We start from the raw sequence: 26,009 nt of genomic DNA, 5'->3' as shown, positions 1-26,009 counted from the left end.
CTCTATCACAAACATACACTCTCTCCTCCCCATGTCTGCATTTTCTCCGTACGTCTCTCTCGACCTCTCTCCCTTGCTTGTCAGACCCCTGTTGGCCACGTGCTAGGGGTCTTTCTCTCTCGGTTGCAAACAACCACACACTATCTCCTCACCTTGCTTCCATTGTCGAAGATGCATGTGTGATATGTTTGCATAAGACACACACGCCTTTTCTCTACTTTTATCGTGTGTTGTCCATGTCTCTTTCACACACGCACACACACTTTTTTCACTCACTCTTTCTATTTCACACACACACATACTCTCTCTCTCTCTAGTTAGGGACTCTCTCACGTCCATAAGCATATGGATGTTTTGAAAAGTCAAACCTCAGAAAAGTTTGACCAGGTATATGTGGAGAAAAACATTTAGATCTGGAACGATCATTAGATTCATCGCAACATGTACTTACTTCATACTATCATTTATCTTTGGTATTGTAGATATAAGAAATTTTTTATAAACTTGGTCAAAGTTTCAAAAGTTTGACTTTAAAAAAAATGTTGGCACTACATTATCGAACGGAGGGAGTAGCTCTTTCTCTCTCTATGCTATCTCTCACGGGCCTCCCCTCTCACTCGAACTCTCTATACCGACGGATTATATGCTCATCGTGTCAGCGTATAGCTCCGTATATTGTTTAGTTGACCGGTCAACCAGTCCACATGTTGCCTTGTCAGCTCGTGTTCTCTATCTTCGTGTGCTGGCCCATGTGACAGTGGGTGAAAATAAGTAAACTAGAGGCCCATCTGACATGCGGTGAAGTAAACAAAGTTGAAACCACTCGGGGTAGCACCCCGCACGCTAGTAAATTCAGGGCGCATTGAGGACACACTTCTTCCGCGTGAAGGACGCACTCGTGCACAATTCACCACTGCGCGGCAGCATGCACAGAAGGACGCACTCGCGCACACCCAGCAGGCCAGCACACAACACAGACCAGCACACGTGTACACCGGCATCGCCGTCGGTTGAGATGGACGGCGAGGCAGCCAACAAGCGGAGGCGGATCGAGCCAAAACCGCATCCGGCGAGCCTGGACTTCATCAGCAGCCTCCCCGACAACATGCTGCTCGTCATCATCGGCCTCCTCCCAGCCAAATCTGCCATGCGGACCGCCCTGCTCTCCCGGCGGTGGCGCCCCCTCTGGCGCCGCGTCCCCCCTCAACCTCACGGTCGACAGCTCCCTCTGCGACGGGGATTGCAAACGCATGGCCGCAGTATCCAAGATCCTTTCATCGCACCCTGGGCCAGCCAAACGCCTTGACATCCGCATGTTCAGTACCAACTGCAAGGTCCAAGCCAAGTTCGACGAGTGGTTCTTATCCCCCGCCCTAGATCAGCTCGAGGAGCTCAGCTTTGAAGCTGGACGATGTCGCTCTCTGCCGCCGTCCGCGCTCCGCCTCACGCCAACGTTGCGTCGTTTGAGCTTCAGCTCCTGCTATCTTCCCGGATTAATGTCGTGCCCGCCCTTCTTCTCCCTCAACTCAAGCAGCTCGACCTCTTCGATGTTGGCATCTCAAAGCAGGCTATGGAGCACCTGCTCCGTAGCTGTACTGCGCTCGAGTACCTTCGTCTTGAGCAGACCACGGGTTCATTAGCCTCCACATCGCCTCGACGAATCTCTGATGGATTTTTGTGTCTTGCTAGCCCCGCAACAAGACATCAATTGGGAAGAGATCACTCCAGCTGTTCCACGTTATGGTCATTGAGAATGCGCCTTTCCTTGAGAGATTTCTTGTATCCGATCTAGAAGGTCCAACAAAAATCAGGGTCATTGACGCGCCGAAATTGATAGCGTTGGTGTACTCGTCTGCCAAATTCTCCGAACTCTTTATTGGATCCGTAATCGTTCAGGTACAACACTCATTCTTAAATTTCTTCTTGATGTATTTACGACCATCTTCCAGAAAATGATTCCCACAAGCTTGACCCAGTCTATGCGCACAGTGAAGATCTTGGCAATAAAATCTATCGGCCCCAATCTGGATCAAGTTGTTGGATTCCTTACATGCTTTCCGTGCACGGAGAAGCTACTCATCGAGGTGAAACTTCTTTCCTATTAGTAAACGGTAATCACAACGTAGCTCAATTTTTTCGTAAGTTTCCCAAATTACGATGACAAGTGTAGTGTTCAAAATTGCATCTACGCACTGCACCGAAAGAAATGTTTTTAGTATTTTTTCTCACGTGATCACCTGCATCGTTTTTTGTTGTACTACTATAGAAGCCTAGGCTAGTCATAGTGGAAAGTAACTTAGACTAGTAACTCTATGGTTACCCTAAGAGCAAGTACTACCTCCGTCCTGGTTTACTCTTCCTATTTTGTAGTATCAAAATTTGACCATAGATTTAATTGACAAAATGTTAATGCCTGTCACTAAAAATTATATCGTTGGATTCGTATTTGAACATAATTTCAAATGGTATAATTTTTGGTGACATGCATTGGCGTTTTCTTAGGTAAATCTATGGTCAAACTTTTACACTAAATACGAGGTAGTACAAAAGTGGGCTATAACGGCCCTCCACTATGTAGGCCAAAACGCGTGCCCAATTCACTTGTGATGCATTTGGCATTGATGCCCCTCCATTGCTCACCTGGTGCCCCAATCTGGATCACCTAGTTTGCTCCGGTGCCAAATTAACTCACGCAATGAAAAAACACTTGCATGGGAGAGAGAGAGGACTGAGGCAATAAAAAACACGTGTTTGGGAGAGTGAGAGGCTGGTGTAGTTGGTTTGATTGATTTGTTTATACATGTGGGTCTGTGTGCACAACGGTGCCAACTCTCTTACATCGCAAGAGCGGTGCCAAAATCTTTTGATTTGACATCGATGCGTATTATGTGGCATACTTTTGAGAAATGTGGCATCGACCACATAGTGGAAGGCAACAAATGCCCAAGCTCTTCACGTGCTCCTAGGTAAATGAGAGGAAAGAGAAAGAGAGAGAGTGAAAAAATATCACTAGCCAGCCAACCCTCTCGTATGAGCGAATGATATTGGTACCTCTTGATGACACGGCAATCTTATACAGCCAACTGCTCTAATATGTTCTCTTCTTTTGCAGATAAAAAAAGACCCGAAAGTGAAAAATGTGCTGCACTATAACAATCTCATCGAATGCCTTGATCTCCATCTTACAGAAATTGATTTGATCGACTACCAAGGCAGCACATCTGAGATTAAATCGGCCAGGTTCTTTGTTCTGGAGGCAAGTGTGCCCAAGGTAATGAGGTTTGGCGTTCTCCGGTGCAACAATGAATGGCGTGCTGATCACCGCAAGCGTCTAAGCCTAAATGACAAAGTCTCCGCAGAAGCTGAATTTGTTTTTGAAACATCAAGTGGCCAGAGAAATGAAAATTTATTTACCCATTAGTGACCTGTCAGGGCGGTGGATTTTAGTTTGTACGATAATGCTGCATCCACCTAAAGTAGCGAAATTTCTTACGTAAACTTCCTAGTAATTCCCTCTTCGTAGGTGCAACATTACTACTAACATTTGTAATATTAGTTTGAAACTTGTAATATTGTCGTGTCCTATTCCTGCATTTTCAAAATCCTGCGAATCAAAGATGTCCTGAGTTGATGATGATGTTGTGCCTGCCATCTTTCACCAATAGCCGTCGGATCTAGATCTGGCGCATACTAACCAAACTTCTCCAGTTTTGCAAAAAGATGCCCACGCTTGTTCCCTATTTACAAACAACTCCTTGTCTCTCACAATCAGCCTTATCTCCTCCCCACCACATCTAGAACGCCATGGAAAAATTTGGCGCGATGGCCGCTGCCGGCGCCGTCCACCCCCAATCTTGGTGTTCCCTGCAATGCACGGGCATCTATGCACGGGAAATTATGTCGAACACGGCTAGTTGCAAGCAGGCTAGCTCTACAGCCATGATGATAATGACTGCAGACGGTGAGGCTGACTATGGTATGCCGAACACGACGCCTATACTCAGGTGTCATCTCCGGCGCAGGGCCTTGTCACTTCACTGTGAGGAGCAGCATGTAAATTTGACCAACGGGTAGTACAGTGCTACTAGTACATTGGTAGTACTGCTACTAGTACTAGCACCACCGTCTGGATTTAGTAGTACTACCACGTCCATCTGGATTTAGTATTTGACTGGCAATATCTAGTAATGCATGTCACAAAAAATGTACTACTCCCTGTGTAAATAAATGCATGGTCTATTGTTTTATTCCTATCGGCGAGAGAACTTAATGTCTTTTTGCTAATTAATAGGACTACATGCAATGAACTAACCACTGCATGTCATGTTTGGTAGTCTCAAGTCATTGAAAGCATGCACGGCCCACATCTCTCATTGGTTGATATGTCACGAAATAAGAAATGAGGAGGGAGTTAATGTACCGTGCCTAAGTGTTTTGGGATTACACAACATTTTTGTTACATGCATTAACATTTTATTAGTTAAATCAAAGGTCAAAACTTGTTAAAAATGCAAAGGGGACCAATAAACCAGTAAACATCAAAGTTCTCTCATTTGGCCCCAACTAGAGGTCCGGTGAGATGACTATACTGCACCGGCACGGAGGGGGACACAGCTTCATTGACTTACTGCACCTGCCTTTGGTTGTATGACACATGGGCCCAACAGGTGGCTGGCCCACCTGTCATACAGCCAAAGGCAGGTGCAGTAGAGGGCCGAGGAGTAGATGGCCAACACGCACGTGAATTCAACACAGTCTGCACTTCTCATATAAAGGCTCCCCGGCAGTCCAATCTATGAAATCCTACGCACCTATGCACCATAACAAAGGGCAAGAGTGATCACTCCAATCGCAAGATTAGTTGACTAGAAGCTAGACCCATGGAGGCGATGAGTGCGAGCATCAGTCGGCTGTGCCAGATGGTCCACGACGCCGGCCTGCGGCCCGGCACCGAGGAACGTCTCCAGGTCATGCTTGAGGCCGCCAGGGTGAGAGGCCGCTTGGACGACAGCTTCGTCTCCTTATTCGACAAGGTCCTCGTCGGCTTCCTCGACAAGTTCACCGTCGTCAAGAAGCTCGCGGATGACCTTGACGTACGCCTCCAGCCCACGAGCCCAGGCTCTGCGATGCCCGCCACCCTCAACGGCCTCTATGGTGACAACCTCTTCGACGCACTGGTGGCCCTGCGACTGCTCGCCGTCGCGCCGGAGAATGTCCACCTCGAGGTCGCGCTCGCCGCACAGCGCCTGGAGCAGTAAGACACCGTCGACATAATCACCCACGTCTATGCGCAAATCGTCCACAAGGACTACTACGTGCCAGAGGAGGACGATAGGTCGCTGACCTTCTTGACCCGCAGGGCCACCTTGGACGGCATTGTTCAGAAGCACATTGAGCTCGCCGCCAACACCCCTGCTCCTCACACATCGGTTGGTGACCCGGCGCACTAGGGCGTGAGGATGTCGTTGATGGATCCATATGTATCTTTATCTTTCCGTCAAATCCATGTAGTAGTATATGGTACTACTAGTAATTATCTTACCTTTCGCATCAACTTCATAATTTTTGTACGTACTCCACGCATGAACTGCGCCAGAACCAAACTTCTCATTACTCTAGGGAAAATCGTTATTTCTATCTATCGGTCGTGCCATGGAGCATAACCAAATTTTACAAGTTACAAATTCAAAAGGGAAAGCTTGTCGTGTTCGTGTCGCACCCCCACACGGTTGGTCCGGCACGCCGCTCAAGGGGGTATGCGTGTTGTGTTGCATTTTCACTTACAAGTGGGATCGCAGTTGAGTAAACCGACTATCGGCAAACCCCCACCCCGCCCAGCGCGTGATGGCTGAGAAAACAGGAGGGAGAAGAGATGGTTGTAGCATGGACTCCAAGAAAATTGGTGTCGAATGGGACTCGTGTGGGTGGCGTGTGCCGTACTGCTAGACATGAATGCTAGTTATGGCCCATGCTACCCCACTATATCGAGCCTATAACGAGGTGCTGGTTACATAGAACAAGTTTCCTGGAGTCCGTGCTCAGCCCTCCTCTATCTCTCTTCTCAGCCAGCCAGCAGACGCGCGGAGCCCATCATCTGTTTGCTCACATGCGGTCCCACATGTCAGTGAAAACGCAAGAGGACCCACTGAACCTGCACATCTTTCACCTCGACGTGCTGGTGATGGAAAACAAATCCAAGAAAGATCTTTGGTGGCCGCTTTTGGAGTTACTCAAGAGTAGTAAGATTCTATTTACAGTTTAACCCAAGATGCACATCACGTGGCTTCAACTAGCACTCCATTTTCTTGCATGACACGACCTGGATGCTGGATGTCCCACGTGTCGGCAAAAGGAGGCAGACCGGAGGAGTAGGAAACACGGCAAGCCATGTGCGTACATCATACTACGTACAAGGCCACCTCACGCAGTCACGCTATCACCATATTTCTCGGCCTCCGTGCGACACCTAACTATTGGTTGGCTCTATGTGATGTGGCAACTTCGTACTACTACGGATGCTGGCTATACTACTACGGCACTAACACTCATTACATACAACAAATGTACCATTCAGTACATACAACAAGTCATCAACACACGACGACAACGAGGATACATGTTGGATTATAGATTAGTTCCAACAAAACATTCTAGTAAATACTAAAGTTTTCATCACACAACAAATAACAAGCAATGAAATGAACTTCAGCTCAACCACTCCTCGGCGTTGGAAACGCTTGCTTTGAACCAGAAGAGTTTGTCTCGGAAGGGCCAGCTACTTTCAATCTCGAGACCAACGCAGGACTGATCATCCAGGCTGAAGCGGCCTATTTCATGACCCATATTGTGATAGCCACGGTAGGGAAGCATAGCAATGTCCGAGGTATAGATACAATTGCTTCTCATAAATGGTAGTAATGTTGTATCAACAGCAGCTAGATCGCCTTTCACCATGATTGGATAGTTTTGTCCAAGGAAGAGCGAGTTTCCTCCAAGAGTATCAATACTAAACCAGGGAGAAGGTGTTGGCGCTAGCACAGTAGTATCCATCCCGAATACCCTGCAACAGATGTTGGAATAGGTCTGGAGAGTGCGACCATGGGAGACAACACCTGCTTCCTTAGTCACATCAGCGGTGCCCTGTATACAGACAAGAATAGGTGATCCATCAGAATAAGTTGCCAGGCGCCACTGAGTATATGGGTCCTCATGCTCGTGATCATCATCATCGTCATCTCCCCCTTGGTTATAAAATTTTTCAAGTATAGGTGGTGGAATGTTCACAGGACCTTGGAAACACAAGAAGGTTAATTAGTAAAGGGAAACTAGCTAACCCGCATGCATGTGGATGAAACAATTATAATTACGGTGGAAGACAAACGTACCGAAAGCATAAGGATTCCATGCAAAAACAGTGCCACGAGTGGTGGCAGCAAACACAAGACCCTCGTATTGAATTGCATCACAGTACTGATCATCCGTGTACAGAAACTGATTTTTGAGCAATATCCATCGAGTCGAACCATGAAGGACGGCAACAAGCTTGTCGAACATAGCGACAACACAAGAATTCCTATAACCCCAAGAGCGGTCGGGAACTTGACAAATTGCTATCTTCTGTAGTCGACAGTCACCATGATCGTAGTTCGACGTACGTAGAATACCGATGTGCTCAACCTCTGGGCAGTCTGAGATTTTTGGAAGTGGAACCCGGTGACGAGTGTACACATTCAAAAGTTCCCACTCGCAGTTGTACCCAATATAAACAACCCAATCTCCATTTGCACCTGCCCAAGCCTTACCCTCAAGTGATGGCATCTTAACATCACACGTATCATTATCAAGCGACATCAACTTGCACAAGGCGAGGCCTGCGTCGTCTGCGCGCCAGTGACCAGGTTCACGTTGAAGAAGATAGGGGAGATCAAACCTCTCCTGGACCCTTGGGTTCCTTGTAATGATGTTATTAGTTGAGTCGAGAATGGTCTTGAACGAACCTGCCATGCTAGCCGAGGTGATGATGTCACACCGATCAATGAGTTCCTCCACCACGTCATCTTTCAGATCGGGGCAAGAATAACGGGGTCATTTCTGGCCTGTTCCCTCCATGGAGAAGACGATCGAGCAATGGGAGAAGGAAGGGTGAAGGCAAATGGAGGAGGGAGGAAGAGCGTGTGACAACAGTTCCAAATCGAGAGGGAAAGGCGAAGAGTCGGTGGACGGTTGCCACGGTACACGAAGAGGCGCCCCGGCCTACATAGACGTCCGTTCAGAAATTGTACAAAAGGACTCGCCATCATCTCACTGACATGTGGGAACGGGACCACATGTCAACGAAACATGGTGTGTAATTTCTCGTGCAAAATGCGATCTGGCCGCGTTGGCCCGAGGTGCCGCATTAGTTATCGACCTTTTATTTTTTTAATGGCGTGCCGTTCAGTTTTGAAGCACGACTAACTGGTACTGTATACAGAGAAAATATAAACTACTCTACCACTACTCCACCTCTAGTACTAGTAGTATAAAAAAGATATATAGGATGGAGCTTCAGCGCTTTCTTGCTAAGGGCTGCCCACTTGCTTCTCACACTATCACCCTCTCTCCAGATCTAAAAAGACGACCTCTCTCTCCCTCCTCATCGGTGGTCACAGATCCGCCGGTGAAGAAAAGGACGTGCAACATTGATGCACTCGCCATCGGCGAGCGAGGTCACGCACTGACGACAAGGCCGTCCTCCCAGACCTAGCACCCGCGCGGGATGGCCTCCTTCCCCAAGCTCGCTGTCGTAGTGTGTGCGAAGGACGAGGACCACGAGCGAATCCACTTCCCGCCGACCCTCAGGTATGCTACCTCTTTTCGAACCATACCCTTGTTCTATTACCCCATCTGCCACGTCGCTGCATGTGGATCTTTTTCCACTCCACCATCTTTCCAATTTGCTATCCTCTGCTCTGCTAGTCACACAGATGAAAACCTTAACTTGCACTATTAAAGGAAACCCTACTTCATGCAGACTAATCCATGTCTGGGTTGAATAAGGAAAGGAACGGAGACTGTACTGTCCAAGAGACTAGGCATCGAACCCGCATCTAGGTTGAAAAGGGGAAAATTAGTAGCTAAAGAGAACAAAAATGGGACGTAATCCACATATGCTGCCTGGATATTTGTTGCTCTAGGCAACCATACCTCCCTCACCACTCTATGCGTCCGTGGAGGTACATCGTACTGGTGCGCCCACTGTCCGAATGGGCCTCCCATGCACTTATTGCCACTTTTTTGCTGTTAGTATAACGCCAGCGGTCAAGTCAAGCAATGCTACTGCTAAAGTGATGCCACATTTAACTAATGCCGCACTTAGTCTAATGCCACCGATAAATTTAAGCAGTGCCCATGTCAGTGGATTATTTCAGGGTTAGCTGTTGATTGTGGATGTATTAAAGATTTTTCAGCTAAGGCATTCTAATGCTGTTGCACAGCCAGTATACCAACAATGAATCTTGTTACTACCTTCAGATTTTTGCACTGTTAATGCTTATAGATTACATACCTCGAGTTAGTTAATAATATTACCTTGAAGGTACATGGTTTGCAATTTTTTATACTGTCATTAGTTAATAATGCTAGTTACCTTCAGACTTTTGTATTTGGTTTAATGCTCTTGCACAACTACTATACCAATGTTGAAACTTGTTACCTTTACATGTTGTATTGTTAATTCTTATAGAAATCTTCCAGTGCTAGAGCTTATGGAAATATGTTCAGCAAAACCATTGTACTATACCCTATAATAAAATAACTACTATACTGTTGCACTAGCCACTGGATTAGTCTATATTTGTACTATTCGAATGGTGTTGCATTAGCGTATGGACATATATAAAGTCTGGCAAGCTTTCCCAGATATCTACTCAAGAAAACTACTACCTGTTTTTCTAAATACTAGACGTTTGGGTACTTTAAATTGAACTGCGAAAACGTCTTATATTAAGGAACATAGGGTGTAGAGTTCACTCAAATTATCCCGGTAAAGCTAGTCACACCTTTGTTAAAATTAATGTTCATTATGTTATCGGAGGAGGTCTGTATGTTTGTCTCTAATGCCTGTCGACTACATACCTGACATCATGATGTAATGTTAAGTCATTTCCTTTTGTACAGTGTCACTAAATTGTTAAGGCGGTGATGGCATTTTATTTTAGTTGAACTGCACAAAATATGCTTAAAAGAAGAGTAAAGGTCAGCAATGGCTCAATTTTTCAGAAAAAACTATGTATGCCTTCCTGACATCAGCCGTTGTTGCCTTATTTATTCCTTCAAACAGGTGGTTCGAAACAGTCTTGCTACCTTTTCCCATTAAGAAATTGGAATGCTTATATTTGTGAGTCTATGCTTCAACTAGTGCCACTTCTATAGTAATCACACTTTCAATATCTATGCAAACAGGGATGCTCGATTTTAGTGGAACTGCACAAAATGTCCAAATGGTTCAACAATAGGAGCATGTTTTCTTCCAAACCTTTATATCCAATTGGTGGCACTATGACCTGTTCATTACGAAGGTACATGGTTTGCTACTATCTTGCTACTCTTTTTGTACTGTCATTAGATAGTAATACTAGTGGTTTGCATGTGAATTTATTGGCAGGGTGGACCTACATTGGAGGTGCAGGACAGGATTCAATGGTTGGATGCTCAATTTCGGTTGTATCGATTTCACCTCTTCCATCACTACAAACATGGATATCCTTGGTCTGATGAAGAATAGGTGCTATATTTCTGCTCTGAACGAGCAAATCAATTCAGTATGAAATTGTTCAGGGCAAAACATGACTATCAAATTGTCCAATGCAAAACATGACAGATGCTAAGCGGAAGAGACGTGTTTAAACCAAAAATACAAGGTGGGTATATGTTTAATAGCTGCTTGATATTTGTGCAGACAGAGATGTCTGCCCTTTGCTATTTGGCAAACAAACAAAGTGACCACAATTTTGGTTGAACTGCACAAGAGAATAGTATAGTCACTGCATGCAGTACCATTTGAAAATATACACAGAAAGATTGGATAGTCACTTCATGGACTGCAGAAAAGTAGTACTATACTATTTATTGGCCAACACTAGGTGCTTCATTGCTTTGGTCTGATTATACAATGGGCATCATTTTGCCTAAGTTAAAGTTTGTATTCTGAAAATAGTCTCACCGTGTGATCGAGAGAAGACCAAATCATATTGCAGTGGATGTTCCTCCACCATGTGTGGTTCATTCTCATGGTTCTAGCTGTTGGTGAAACCACTTACGTTGGCAAGAGGATTGTAGACTTCACAAACAAATTTTTCTTTCACTCTATACTGAATGTTGGCCAAGAGAAGCATCCATGTTAGTAGGAAGAACAGATGTTTTTTCTAGATCTTTGCTTGTGGAGCTACATATTTGTATATGATCTGTGAATCATTGAGATGCATTCACATGTTGATCTTATGTATGGGAATCGTACTAGTTGGTTTTGAATTTGGGCTACTAATGTGAACATATTACAATGCCAGGCCTGTGAGTCTCGTGTGAACATTTTGAACGGATCGGCTCTTACTGATGTGCACAGCATGATCCTTATTTCTGTGTTCTCAGTGTTTACAAGTTACTAACAGTTCCTTATTTCTGTCCGCTCAGTGTTTACAAGTTACTGATCAATCACTAGCTAGCCTACTAATGCACTCCTGGCAGTTTTAGTTGCGACGCAAGATCCGAAGTGGCAGTTTTTTGAATAAAAATGCCTACATCTGAAGAAACTAACAAGCTGCTCTGAAGAAAATGCCATGCGGATCTGAAGAAACTGACAGCAAAAACATTCACAAATGCCTTATCTCTCAGCAAACGTTCATCAGCTAATGCGATCATACACGTACACCATCCGACCTACTCGATCCTACACATACACTATCCGACCTACTTGATCCTACACGGATAAATAACGGATCACGCACGTACTACCTGCTTTCCGGTTTGTAGGGCTCAATTCAAAAAATGACCTACTCGATCCTACACGAATAAATAGCAGATCACACACGTACTACCTCCTTTCCGGTTTGCAGGGCTTAATTCAAAAATCTAACCAACTAAGGTACTCCCTCCTTTCTGGTTTATAAGGCTCAATTCAAAAATCTCACCAACCAAGGTAGATGGTGAGTGGTGGAATACTTTTTGTAGTTTGCAAAAGCACCCAATTAATGCTCTTGTTATCCTCAAAAAAGTATGTTTACCAATGAATTAATTGCAATGCATGCATGCATAAATTACATGTATTGGTCAATTTTCTCTAATACTTGCATGCAATGATTTAATGCACCTTGGAATCTGAACATGTGATGGGAAACAACCAAATTGAGCCTTATAAAATGGAAAAACTAAAAATTTGAGATAAGCCCTATAAACCGGAAAGGAGGGAGTAGATGATGAGTGGTGGAATCATTTTTGACAAGGAGGGAGTACCTCATCTGGATGATTCGAGTGCACTCGTTTGACCGTCATGCCGGCGTGCGACCCAGCACGGACGGGACGCACCACTGACGGGACGGGACGGCACAGTCATAATTTTAGTTTTTCTAGTTTTCCACGGCAAGCTGGCGCGCTAAGCCATGCCTACTTATGCATTGAATTCCGATGACCGCGATGACCGCCGTGTTTCCCGCGACACGCTAGTTCGCCTACCTTCCGCCTATAATTACTGTTTCCCGGGCTTCTCCGGTGGCACCATCACCCAACTTTCCCTATCCTCATAAGCCCCCACCGGCCCGACGTCACTCGCCACTTATCCTCGCTCTCGCCACGTCCGCCATGCCCCCGCCCGCGATAGGTGACGCCGGAGGCGGTCACCGCCGGAACTAGTGTTCGGTTTTTCACCGGAAGGCAGACGGAGGGAGGAGGCATTCTATAGGTCTTTAGATGGCAATGCAGAGTATGAGGAGTTGTTGGAGCGTGACCGCCTGGCGGAGGAGCAGCGTATTGCCGATTTGCGCCACCAGCGGGACATGGAGCAGCAGCGCACCGACGCTCTAAATCGCGAGCAGAGCGCCCGCAACTGGGCCGACTACGTGGAGGCGAGCGCCCGGCAAATAGCCCTGGAGGCTGTCGGGCACGCACGCGTTCGCGATGCCGAATTTTACTACAAGCTCGTCAAGTGGGTTTTCCGCTTAGAAGCCGAAGCTTCGGTGGACCACGCCGGCATGGAAAGGGCCAACGCGTGCGAGCAACGCGCCCTATCGCACCTCTGGCAAGTCCGCGGCGAGGAGGAGGACGCCGGTGCCGGCGTTTAGCGTGTACCGCAGATGGTGGCCGGCATCGTCTAGTTAGCTAAGAGTAGGTTATTACTTGTACACTACTAGAGTATTAGTGGGAGTAGAGAGTTAACTTGGCTATGATGGTTGTCAACGTGGAAGTTCAGTACTCTATATCTGGATCAGACCTGTTACTTTGCTCTGAATGTTGAACTTTCCCCCCGCTGACAGCTCGGACCCACCAGCTATATCTTCGCACGCAAGCAAGTGCCTCCTTATTGCGCACACAAAAATGAATACTCCCCCTGCTAGCTGGGACCCAGCATAGTGTCAGGCTGACTTGTGGGCCTACTAAGTTGACGGGGACGGAGGGCTTTGTCAACTTAGTCAATATGAACGATTCTAGCTCCAGTGACCGGACGATGTCCATCCAACGGCCGTAGTGCTTCTTCAACCTCTGGTCTTCTTGCTCCAGCCGCCCAGAGCAGCGCCGGTCGTGCCGCCTGCTCCTGCCTCCCATGGCCGGTTGTGCTGCCGCGGAGGCCTCACCGCCCCCTACTATCCCACCGCTGGCCAGGCCCTGTGGCGACGGCGGCCTCACACCGTAGCCAAACCAGTGAACCCTTGTACTCCTCTCCGTGTGGGCTTCCACTGCCGCGTCTTCCCTGGCTCCGTGTCATCCCCTTCCTAGGCCTCGCCGTCATCCACCGCCCTGGTGCTCTCGGCGCGGCGTGGTCAACATGGTCAAGGAACGACTTCCATCGGAAGAGTACTGTACGTGGAGAGGCTGACAGCTGGGTCCACGGCCGCAGCAAGGAAGTGCCTCCTTATTACGCGCAAAATAATTATTCCTCCACCTGACAGCAGGGACCCATCGAACGGGCCACCGTATTTCGCGAAAAAAATGTTTCCCCTGACTGCTGGGACCCACCAGCTCCATCTTCGCACGCAAGGAAGCGTGTCCATATTACGGGGAAAAAAGAATGATTCGCCCCCCTGACTGCTGGGACCCACCAGCTACATCTTCGCACGCAAGGAAGTGCCTGACAGTCGGGACCCACCTAGTCGAAGCGTACGTAGCGTTGTCATTCTGGTCGCGAACGTGTACGTACATACGATCGGTCTGTCTGCAGGCTGCAGCCATGAACCGTGGCCGTGCAAGGAAGGGCACGTGTCGTAGTAGATGCGCGCACGTGTCGTAGTAGAGGCACGCACGTAGCATGTACACGCACGTACAGCGACCAGGGTGCAAGAAAGAAAATACGGCAACGTATGTACATACGGGCGGGGTCTCGAACGCCTACTCGCGCATACGTACGGCCAGGACTCGTGTACATGGCTGGGTCAGAACGGAGAAGCTGCGCTGTCGTCATGTTCATGGGGAGGCAACGGAATGTGTCTTGTTCATCGGGAGGTAACGCAACGCATGCTGTTCATCGGGAGCCAAACGGCTTGGACGAAACAGCCGATGGAAATGAGGCCTGGTGTACCGCAGAATGGAGGAAACGGACTTGTGTTCGACCGACCACGGTGGAAATGGGATCCTGTTCATCGGGAGGGGTCTGGCGTACCGCAAAACGGAGGAAACATACCTCCTACGGTCGAAACGGGGTCCTGTTGACCGGGAGGGGTGTGGCATACCGCAAAACGGAGGAAACGGACTTGTGTTGGAGCGCTACGGTCGAAACGGGGGTCCTGTTCATCGGGAGGGGTGTGGAGTACCGCAAAACGGGACTCCATGGGATACTGTTCATCTCCACAGTCGACCTCCTCCAGCCTCCATGGGGTATTGTTCATCTACCGTCGACCTCCTCCAGCCTCCACCTGCGACTGTTCATCCACGGGCTCCTGTTCATCCAGCCTCCACCGCGCACTCCTCCACCGGCTACTGTTCAACCGGCCCTCTCCACGGGGTCCTGTTCAACCACCCCTCCACGGGCTACTGTTCATCCAGCCCTCCATCGGCTACTATTCAACCAGCCCTCCACGGGGTCATCCTGTTCATCCAGCCCTCCACGGGGTCCTGTTCATCCACCCCTCCACCGGCTTGATCGATTGGGGTCCTGTTCATCCAGCGGCAACGGCCTCTACTACCACGGGGTCCTGTTCATCCAACCCCCCACCGAGAACTGTTCATCCAAACCCCCCAACAATGCTCACTGTTCATCAAGGGAAGGAGGCAACAGTGTTTGATCGGCTTCAGTTAGCAGCAGTAGTGAAGGGATCGATTGTTCGCTCGGGTTCAGTAACGCATAGCCTGCAGTGCAATCGCTCGGGTTCAGTTAGAGCCCAACGCCTCGCTCGGGTTCAGTTAGAGCGCAACGCCTCGCACACACGCGCGTATGTACGAGAGAAACGCGCATCGCTCGGTCCCCGACCATCCACCGTAACCGGGAACTCCCCGATACTTTCCTCGCCCTCGCTTTGACCATGGTTTTTTCCGTCATGGACGACCCAAAGAATGTCATGCAGCTGCGTCTCCGGCCCACCCAGGACGAAAAGCCCATTTTTCTGTCATGATTTTTTGTCATAGAAGTAGGAGCCCACCACATCTAAGATGATACCGGATTTTGTCACAATTATCGTCATAGAAGTGTCATAAGTATGACAGGAAAAAATTCATTCGGCCCTAAATGTCACGGATGTGTCTTTTTTTTGTAGTGTGAGTGCTTCTACTGCAAAGGGACTGGTCACTGGAAGTGGAACTGCCCCAAGTATTTGGCGGAGAAGAAGGATGGCAAAGTGAAAGGTATATTTGATATACATGTTATTGATGTGTACCTTACTAATGCTCGTAGTAGCACCTGGGTATTTGATACTGGTTCTGTTGCTCATATTTGCAACTCGAAACAGGGGCTACGGATTAAGCGAAGATTGGCTAAGGACGAGGTGACGATGCGCGTGGGAAATGGTTCCAAAGTCGATGTGATCGCGGTCGGCACACTACCTCTACATCTACCTTCGGGATTAGTTTTAGACCTGAATAATTGTTATTTGGTGCCAGCGTTAAGCATGAACATTATATCTGGATCTTGTTTGATGCGAGACGGTTATTCATTTAAATTAGAGAATAATGGTTGTTCTATTTATATGAGTAATATCTTTTATGGTCATGCACCCTTGATGAGTGGTCTATTTTTATTGAATCTCGATAGTAGTGATACACATATTCATAGTATTGAAGCCAAAAGATATAAGTTTAATAATGATAGTGCAACTTATTTGTGGCACTGCCGTTTAGGTCATATTGGTGTAAAGTGCATGAAGAAACTTCATGTTGATGGGCTTTTAGAATCACTTGATGCTTGCGAACCATGCCTCATGGGCAAGATGACTAAGACTCCGTTCTCCGGAACAATGGAGCGAGCAACAGACTTATTGGAAATAATACATACTGATGTATGCGGTCTGAGGAGTGTTGATGTGCGCGGCGGGTATCATTATTTTCTGACCTTCACAGATGATTTGAGCAGATTTGGGTATATCTACTTGATGAAACATAAGTCTGAAACATTTGAAAAGATCAAAGAATTTCAGAGTGAAGTGGAAAATCATCGTAACAAGAAAATAATGTTTCTACGATCTAATCATGGAGGTGAATATTTGAGTTATGAGTTTGGTCTTCATTTGAAACAATGCAGAATAGTTTCGCAACTCACGCCACCTGGAACACCACAGCGTAATGGTGTGTCTGAACGTCATAACCGCACTTTATTAGATATGGTGCGATCTATGATGTCTCTTACTGATTTACCGCTATCATTTTGGAGTTATGCTTTAGAGACGGCTGCATTCACGTTAAATAGGGCACCATCTAAATCCGTTGAGACGACACCATATGAACTGTGGTTTGGCAAGAAACCCAAGTTGTCGTTTCTTAAAGTTTGGGGCTGCGATGGTTATGTGAAAAAGCTTCAACCTGATAAGCTCGAACCCAAATCGGAGAAATGTGTCTTCATACGATACCCAAAAGAAACTGTTGGGTACACCTTCTATCATAGATCCGAAGGCAAGATATTCGTTGCTAAGAACGGATCCTTTCTAGAGAAGGAGTTTCTCTCGAAAGAAATGAGTGGGAGGAAAGTAGAACTTGATGAGGTAATTGTACCTGCTCCCCTATTGGAAAGTAGTTCATCACAGAAATTAGTTCCAGTGATTCCTACACCAATTAGTGAGGAAGCTAATGATGATGATCATGAAACTTCTGATCAAGTTACTACCAAACCTCGTAGGTCAACCAGAGTAAGATCCGCACCAGAGTGGTACGGTAATCCTGTTCTGGAGGTCATGTTACTTGACCATGACGAACCTATGAACTATGAGGAAGCGATGATGAGCCTAGATTCCGCGAAATGGCTTGAGGCCATGAAATCTGAGATGGGATCCATGTATGAGAACAAAGTATGGACTTTGGTTGACTTGCCCAATGATCGGCAAGCCATAGAGAATAAAAGGATCTTCAAGAAGAAGACTGACGCTAACGGTAATGTTACTGTCTACAAAGCTCGACTTATTGCGAAAGGTTTTCGACAAGTTCAAGGAGTTGACTACGATGAGACTTTCTCACCCGTAGCGATGCTTAAGTCCGTCCGCTACAATACAGGTAGAAGATACTGAGTTGTTCAGATGTTTATAGGAAATCCATGGGAAAAACTACCACAGCTTTGTATTAAGCAAGCAGGTTCCAGTCGTTGGTAATTTCAGGGAAGCCTACATTGGCATTGCTCCTGAGTTAGCCAAAGAGATCACGGAAGAAGTGGATGTTATCGTAAACTCTGCAGCAAATACCACTTTTGATGAGAGGTTCGTGAAGCTATACTAGTCTTGCACCAAGGATTGCTTCCATTACTAAATGTGTAAGTTTTGGCAAATGGATGTCAAAACTTCATTCCTTAATGGATATCTTCAAGAAGAGTTGTATATGATGCAACCAGAAGGTTTTGTCAATCCAAAAGGTGCTAACAAAGTGTGCAAGCTCCAGCGATCCATTTATGGACTGGTGCAAGCATCTCGGAGTTGAAATATATGCTTTGATAGTGTGATCAAATCATATGGTTTTATACAGACTTTTGGAGAAGCCTGTATTTACAAGAAAGTGAGTGGGAGCTTTGTAGCATTTCTGATATTATATGTGGATGACATATTGTTGATCGGAAATGATACTGAATTTCTGAATGGCATAAAAGGATACTTGAATAAGAATTTTTCAATGAAAGACCTCGGTGAAGCTGCTTATATATTGGGCATCAAGATCTATAGAGATAGATCAAGACGCTTAATTGGACTTTCACAAAGCACATACCTTGATAAAGTTTTGAAGAAGTTCAAGATCAAGCAAAGAAAGGGTTCTTGCCTATGTTACAAGCTATGAAGTTGAGTCAGACTCAATGCCCGACCACTGCAGAAGATAGAGAGAAAATGAAAGTCATTCCCTATGCCTCAGCCATAGGTTCTATCATGTATGCAATGCTGTGTACCTGACCTGATCTGTGACTTGCTATTAGTTTAGCAGGGAGGTACCAAAGTAATCCAGGAGTGGATCACTGGACAGCGGTCAAGAAAATCCTGAAATACCTGAAAAGGACTAAGGATATGTTTCTCGTTTATGGAGGTGACAAAGAGCTCGTCGTAAATGGTTACGTCGATGCAAGATTTGACACTGATCTGGATGACTCTAAGTCACAAACCGGATACATATTTATATTGAATGGTGGAGCTGTAAGTTGGTGCAGTTCCAAGCAGAGCGTCGTGGCGGGATCTACGTGTGAAGCGGAGTACATAGCTGCTTCGGAAGCAGCAAATGAAGTAGTCTGGATGAAGGAGTTCATATCCGATCTAGGTGTCATACCTAGTGCACCGGGTCCAATGAAAATCTTTTGTGACAATACTGGTGCAATTCCGTTGGCAAAGGAATCCAGATTTCACAAGAGAACCAAGCACATCAAGAGACGCTTCAATTCCATCCGCGATCAAGTCAAGGAGGGAGACATAGAGATTTACAAGATACATACGGATCTGAATGTTGTGTACCCGTTGACTAAGCCACTCTCACGAGCAAAACATGATCAACACCAAGACTCCATGGGTGTTAGAATCATTACTGTGTAATCTAGATTATTGACTCTAGTGCAAGTGGGAGACCGAAGGAAAATAAAGTTGTTATTTATATTTCCTTATATCATGATAAATTTTTATTATTCATGCTAGAATTGTATAAACCGGAAACTTAGTACATGTGTGAATACATAGATAAACAGAGTGTCCCTAGTATGCCTATACTAGACTAGCTCGTTAATCAAAGATGGTTAAGTTTCCTAGCCACAGACATGTGTTGTCATTTAATGAACAGGATCACATCATTAGAGAATGATGTGATGGACAAGACCCATCCGTTAGCTTAGCACTATGATCGTTTAGTTTATTGCTATTGTTGTCTTCATGACTTATACATGTTCCTATGACTATGAGATTATGCAACTCCCGAATACTGGAGGAACACTTAGTGTTCTATCAAACGTCACAACGTAAATGGGTGATTATAAAGATGCTCTACAGGTGTCTCCGATGGTGTTTGTTGAGTTGGCATAGATCGAGATTAGGATTTGTCACTCCGATTGTCGGAGAGGTATCTCTGGGCCCTCTCGGTAATGCACATCACTATAAGCCTTGCAAGCAATGTGACTAATGAGTTAGTTACGAGATGATGCATTACGGAACGAGTAAAGAGACTTGCTGGTAACGATATTGAACTAGGTATGTTGATACCGACGATCGAATCTCGGGCAAGTCACTGATACGTCTCCAACATATCTATAATTTATGAAGTATTCATGCTATTATATTATCCATCTTAGATGTTTTATATGCATTTATATGATATTTTATATGATTTTTGGGACTAAGCTATTAACCTAGAGCCCAGTGCCAGTTTCTGTTTTTTTCCTTGTTTTTGAGTATCGCGGAAAAGGAATACCAAACGGAGTCCAATTGACGTGCCAATTTTTGATGATTTTTTATGGACCAAAAGAAGCCCCCGGAGTAAAAGAATTGGGCCAGAAGAGTCCCGGGCTGTCCACGAGGGTGGGGGGCGCACCCACCCCCCCTGGGCGTGGGCCCCTATCTCGTGGATGACTCGGAGACCCACCTGATGTGAGACCTACGGCAAAAATTCCTATAAATACAGAAACCTCCAGAAAATAACCTGGATTGGAAGTTTCGCCGCCGCAAGCCTCTGTAGCCATGAGAAATCAATCTAGGCCCTCTCTGGCACCCTGTCGGAGGGGGCCATCATCACCGGAGGCCATGGAGGAGGATCTCGGAGGGGCCATCATCGCCATGAAGGCCAAGGACCAGGGGGAGAACCTCTCCCCATCTAGGGGGGAGGCCATGGAGGAGGAAGCACAAGGGGGAGAACCTCTCCTCCTCTCTCTCGGTGGCACCGGAGTGCCATCGGGAGGGGAATCATCGCCGCGGTGATCGTCTTCATCAACATCACCATCCTCATCTCTTTTACGCGGTCCACTCTCCCGCACCCCGCTGTAATCCCTACTTGAACATGGTGCTTTATGCCACATATTATGATCCAATGATGTGTTGCCATCCTATGATGTTTTGAGTAGATATCCTTTGTCTTTGGGTTGATTGATTATCTAGATTGGTACGAGTTGTATGTTTTATTTTGGTGATGTCCTATTGTGCCCTCCGTGTCGCGCAAGCGTGAGGGATTCCCGCTGTAGGGTGTTGCAATACGTTTATGATTCTCTTATAGTGGGTTGCTTGAGTGACAGGAGCATAAACCCGAGTAAGGGGGTTGTTGCGTATGGGATAAAGGGGACTTGATGCTTTAATGCTATGGTTGGGTTTTAACTTAATGATCTTTAGTAGTTGTGGACGCTTGCTAGAGTTCCAATCATAAGTGCATATGATCCAAGAAGAGAAAGTATGTTAGCTTATGCCTCTCCCTCATATGAAATTTCAATGACGACTACCAGTCTTGTTAACAATTGCCTAGGACAATTCCGCACACCGACCCATCATTATTCCACACTCGCTATCTATAATATTTAGTAATATATTCTAACTTTATGATAACAGCACCTACTTTTATGTTTTAGCTCTCCGATATCATGCAAAGTTATCCTCTTCATACGCACAACGTAGTTTTATTTCTCGTTTCTAGTTGGAAGCAAACGCTCGGTGTACGTAGAGTCGTATCAGTGGCAGATGGGACTTGAGAGAATATTGATCTTACCTTTAGCGCCTTGTGGGTTCGACACTCCATACTTATCACTTCCACCATTGGGAATTGCTATGATGATTCCCTGCAGTTGGGGATTATCAAGCTCTTTTCTGGCGCCGTTGCCGGGGAGCAATAGCGTAGGGTTGATATTCTCGTGTGTGCTTGTTTGCTTTCTTCACTAAGTAGATTTTGTTTTTCCTTTTTTTTCTGTTTAGTTGTGGGTGAAACATACAAAAAAATTAAGAATGAAAATACAAAAAAAATTAATTGCCTCTCATGCCTAAAAAGTTTTTCAATAAGAGAAGTGATTGGAAGGTTATGCATTGGAGAAGTGAGGGTCGACCTTGAACACTTGTGTTCATGCTCATGGAAACAATGTAAAAAAATTCATGGAAGCTTCTCTGAAAATAATTATCCCCTTGTATATATCCATTGTATTATAAAAATAATGTGTCAAGCTTTGGTTTTAGGATGATTAGATTGCTTGTTTACTATGTGCAGTACAAAAACAGAAACTTTGGCTTTAGAGCATGAGTTTACATTTTTTTACTGGAAAGTCAAATGGGTCTGAAACTTTTTGCACATTACTTCTGTACAAATTTTTTAAGTTTTCATATTTTTTAGAATTTTTTGGAGTTACAGAAGTTTACTAAACTTCTAGATTACTACAGACTGTCCTGTTTTTGACAGATTCTGATTTCTATGTGTTGATCGCTTATTTTGATGAATCTATGGGTAGTATCGGGGGGTATGAACCATGGTGAAGTTGGAATACAGTATATATAGTTCTAATATGAATTTGTAATTAGTTTGCAACAGTACCTAAAGGTAGTGATTTGTTTTATTATACTAACGGATCTCACAAAGTTTTTGTTAAAGTTTTGTGTGGATGAAGTGTTCGAAGATCGAGGAGCTATCAATATGAGAAGAATAAAGAGAGGCAAGAGTTCAATCTTGGGGATTCCCAAGGCACCCCAAGTAAATATTCCAAGAATACTCAAGCATCTAAGCTTGGGGATCCCCCGGTTGGCATCCCATCTTTCTTCTTGAACAATTATCGGTATACCTTGGTTTTTGTTTTCTTCACATGATTTGTGTCCTTTGTGTTTTTCTTTTTCTTTAAGAACCATGCTAGTATGAGATGTACCTTCATCAATTTATAGAATGATTCATGTGCTTCACTTATATTTTGAGTATGACCTTATAGAATGCTCTTTGTGCTTCACTTAAATCTTTTGAGTACGGTTTTATAGAATGCTTCGTGTGCTTCACTTATATATTTTGAGCTTGGATATTGGTTAGTCTATATTAATTTTAGAATGCCCCATGAACTTCACTTATATCTTTTGGAGTGTGAATAATACTATCATCTAAAGCGGGTTTGGAAGAGTGTCAACTTTAGGAATTAGTGATCCCACTATTCTGAATGAGAAGAATTTTGCTTATGTGGAGAGTAGAAAAATTTCTATGCTTGTAGATCATGAAAAGAATGCTTTATCTGATGGTTATATTGATTAATTCATTCATGATGCTACTGAAAAATATTATGAGGGAGGAATATATGCTTGTAGGAGTTGCAATAATATCAAGTTTCCTCTCTATGTGCTTAAAGTTTTGAAGTTATACTTGTTTTGCCTTCCTATGCTAGTTGATTCTTGTTCCTATAAATTATGTGCTCACAAAATCCCTAGGCATAGGAATTGGGTTAGGTTTAAATGTGCTAGTAATATTCTTCATGATGCTCTCTTTATGTTTCAATTCTTATCTTTTATGTGAGCATCATTGAAATCATCATGCCTAGCTAAAAGGCATTAAAGAAAAGCGCTTATTGGGAGACAACCCAATATTTACCCTTACTGTTTTTGTGTGTTTACATGGTTAAGATACTGTAGTAATCATGTTTTATAGCTTTTTGTTTCAATAAAGTGCCAAGTAAGACCTTGGAAGACTTGGGTGAGAGTTAATGTGATATTGCTGTAAAAAACAGAAACTTTGCGCTCACGGGATTAGCTACCATTTTTTACAGAAGAGTGATTTTGAGTTGATTCTTGTTGAAGAAGATTAATAGACAAATTCATCACGTCCACCAATTTATCTCATAATTGTTTGAGTAGCAGAAGTATGGTTTCTGTTCAGATCATTACAGACTGTTCTGTTTCTGACAGATTCTGTTTTCATTGCATAGTTTGCTTGTTTCTAGTTTCTATGGCTTATATTTCTCAATATAAATTGTAGAAATGGTATGGTAAAGTAGGCATTGTGTGAGAAAAATTATGAACCTTGTATTTGACAGTACCAAAGTGAATGGTTTACTCTTTATCATACTAACCTATCTCACGAAGTTCCGTTAAGTTTTGTGTGATTGAAGTTTTCAAGATTTGAGTGAGATATCGATATGAGGAGAATAAGGAGTGGAAAGACCCTAAGCTTGGGGATGCCCCAGGCACCCCAAGGTAATATTCAAGGAAGACTCAAGCGGCTAAGCTTGGGGATGCCCCGGAAGGCATCCCCTCTTTCGTCTTCAAAACTATCGGTATACCTTACTCGGAGCTATATTTTTATTCGTCACATGATATGTGTTTTGCTTGGAGCGTATTTTCAATTTTACTTGCTGTTTGAATAAAATCATTGGATCTGAAATCTTGAATGAAAAAGAATCCTCCCATGGCTAGTTAATTATTTGACTACTCAGTGTTCTTCACTTATATCTTTTTGGAGTAGTTTGTCATTTACTCACGTGCTTCACATATATCCTATGAGTAAATGGTTGAATGAATTGAATATCATCAATCTGAATTTATATATGTTTCATATGCTTATACCATGGGGAGTAATGACTTCACACAGAACAAGTATAGGTAGTAAACTTATTGAAAGTTAGCAAACGCAGAATTGGTCACTTGAACAATTCATGAAAGAATATTGAAGGAAGAGAGATTTCACATATAAATATACTATCTTGGACATCTTTTGTAATTGTGAGCACTCATTAAAATATGACATGCTAAAAGGTTGATGTTGTACAAGGAAGACAACTTAATGGGTTATGTTTTCCTATATCCGAAACGTTATATTGTCTTGGATCATCCAACATGTTGGGCTTGCCTTTCCCTCTCATGCTAGCCAAATTCTTTGCACCAAGTAGAAATACTACTTGTGCTTCCAAACATCCCTTAAACTAGTTTTGCCATGAGAGTCCACCATACTTACCTAAGGATTGAGTAAGATCCTTCAAGTAAGTTGTCATCGGTGCATGCAATAAAAAATTGCTCCTCAAATATGTATGATATATTAGTGCGAAGAAAATAAGCTTTATACGAACTTGTGATAGGGAAGAAATAAAAGCGACGGACTGCATAATAAAGGTCTTTACCACAAGCGGCAATATAAAGTGACGTTCTTTTGCATTAAAGTTTTGTGCATCCAACCATAAAAGTGCATGACAACATCTGCTTCCCTCTGCGAAGGGCCTATCTTTTACTTTTATCTTCTACCCTTATACTAGAGTCATGGTGATCATCACCTTTCCTTTTTACACTTTTTCCTTTGGCAAGAACTTTGTGTTGGAGCGATCCGGATATATATATCCACTTGGATGTAGGTTTTCATAAACTATTATTGTTGACCTTACCCTTGAGGTAAAAGGTTGGGAGGCGAAACTATAAGCCCCTATCTTTCTCTATGTCCGATTAAAACTTTGAACCCATAAATATCACATGAGTGTTAGCAATTGTGAAAGATTAAATGATAGTTGAGTATGTGGAGTTTGCTGAATCAAAGCTCTTACATAGACCCTTCCCAAAAATAAGATGAATTGCAATTGTTTGATGACTAAGAGCACTGTTTGTTAGTTTTCAAGAAAGTTTATGATCTATACTTTAACATGTGAATAGCTTGTTACTTGATCATGAAAAGTTTTATGAGATGAGCTACTGTTATGACATATAATGATGCTAGAAAAGGTGATTGAAATTATCATTGATCAAACTTGTGCACCTGCTAGCATTCACACTTCATAAAATATTTCTTTTATCATTTACCTACTCGAGGACGAGCAGGAATTAAGATTGGGGATGCTGATACGTCTCCAACGTATCTATAATTTATGAAGTATTCATGCTATTATATTATCCATCTTAGATGTTTTATATGCATGTATATGATATTTTATATGATTTTTGGGACTAACCTATTAACCTAGAGCCCAGTGCGAGTTTCTGTTTTTTCCTTGTTTTTGAGTATCGCAGAAAAGGAATACCAAACGGAGTCCAATTGACATGCCAATTTTTTATGATTTTTTATGGACCAAAATAAGCCCCCGGAGTAAAAGAATTGGGCCAGAAGAGTCCCGGGCTGTCCACGAGGGTGGGGGCGCGCCCACCCCCCTGGGCATGGGTCCCTATCTCGTGGACGACTCGAAGACCCCCCTGACGTGAGACCTACGCCAAAAATTCCTATAAATACAGAAACCGCCAGAAAATAACCTAGATCGGAAG

The sequence above is a fragment of the Aegilops tauschii genome, chromosome 3, assembly GCF_002575655.3.
Source record: "Aegilops tauschii subsp. strangulata cultivar AL8/78 chromosome 3, Aet v6.0, whole genome shotgun sequence".
In the NCBI taxonomy this organism is placed as follows: domain Eukaryota; kingdom Viridiplantae; phylum Streptophyta; class Magnoliopsida; order Poales; family Poaceae; genus Aegilops; species Aegilops tauschii.
Note: the sequence above shows the minus strand (reverse complement) of the source record.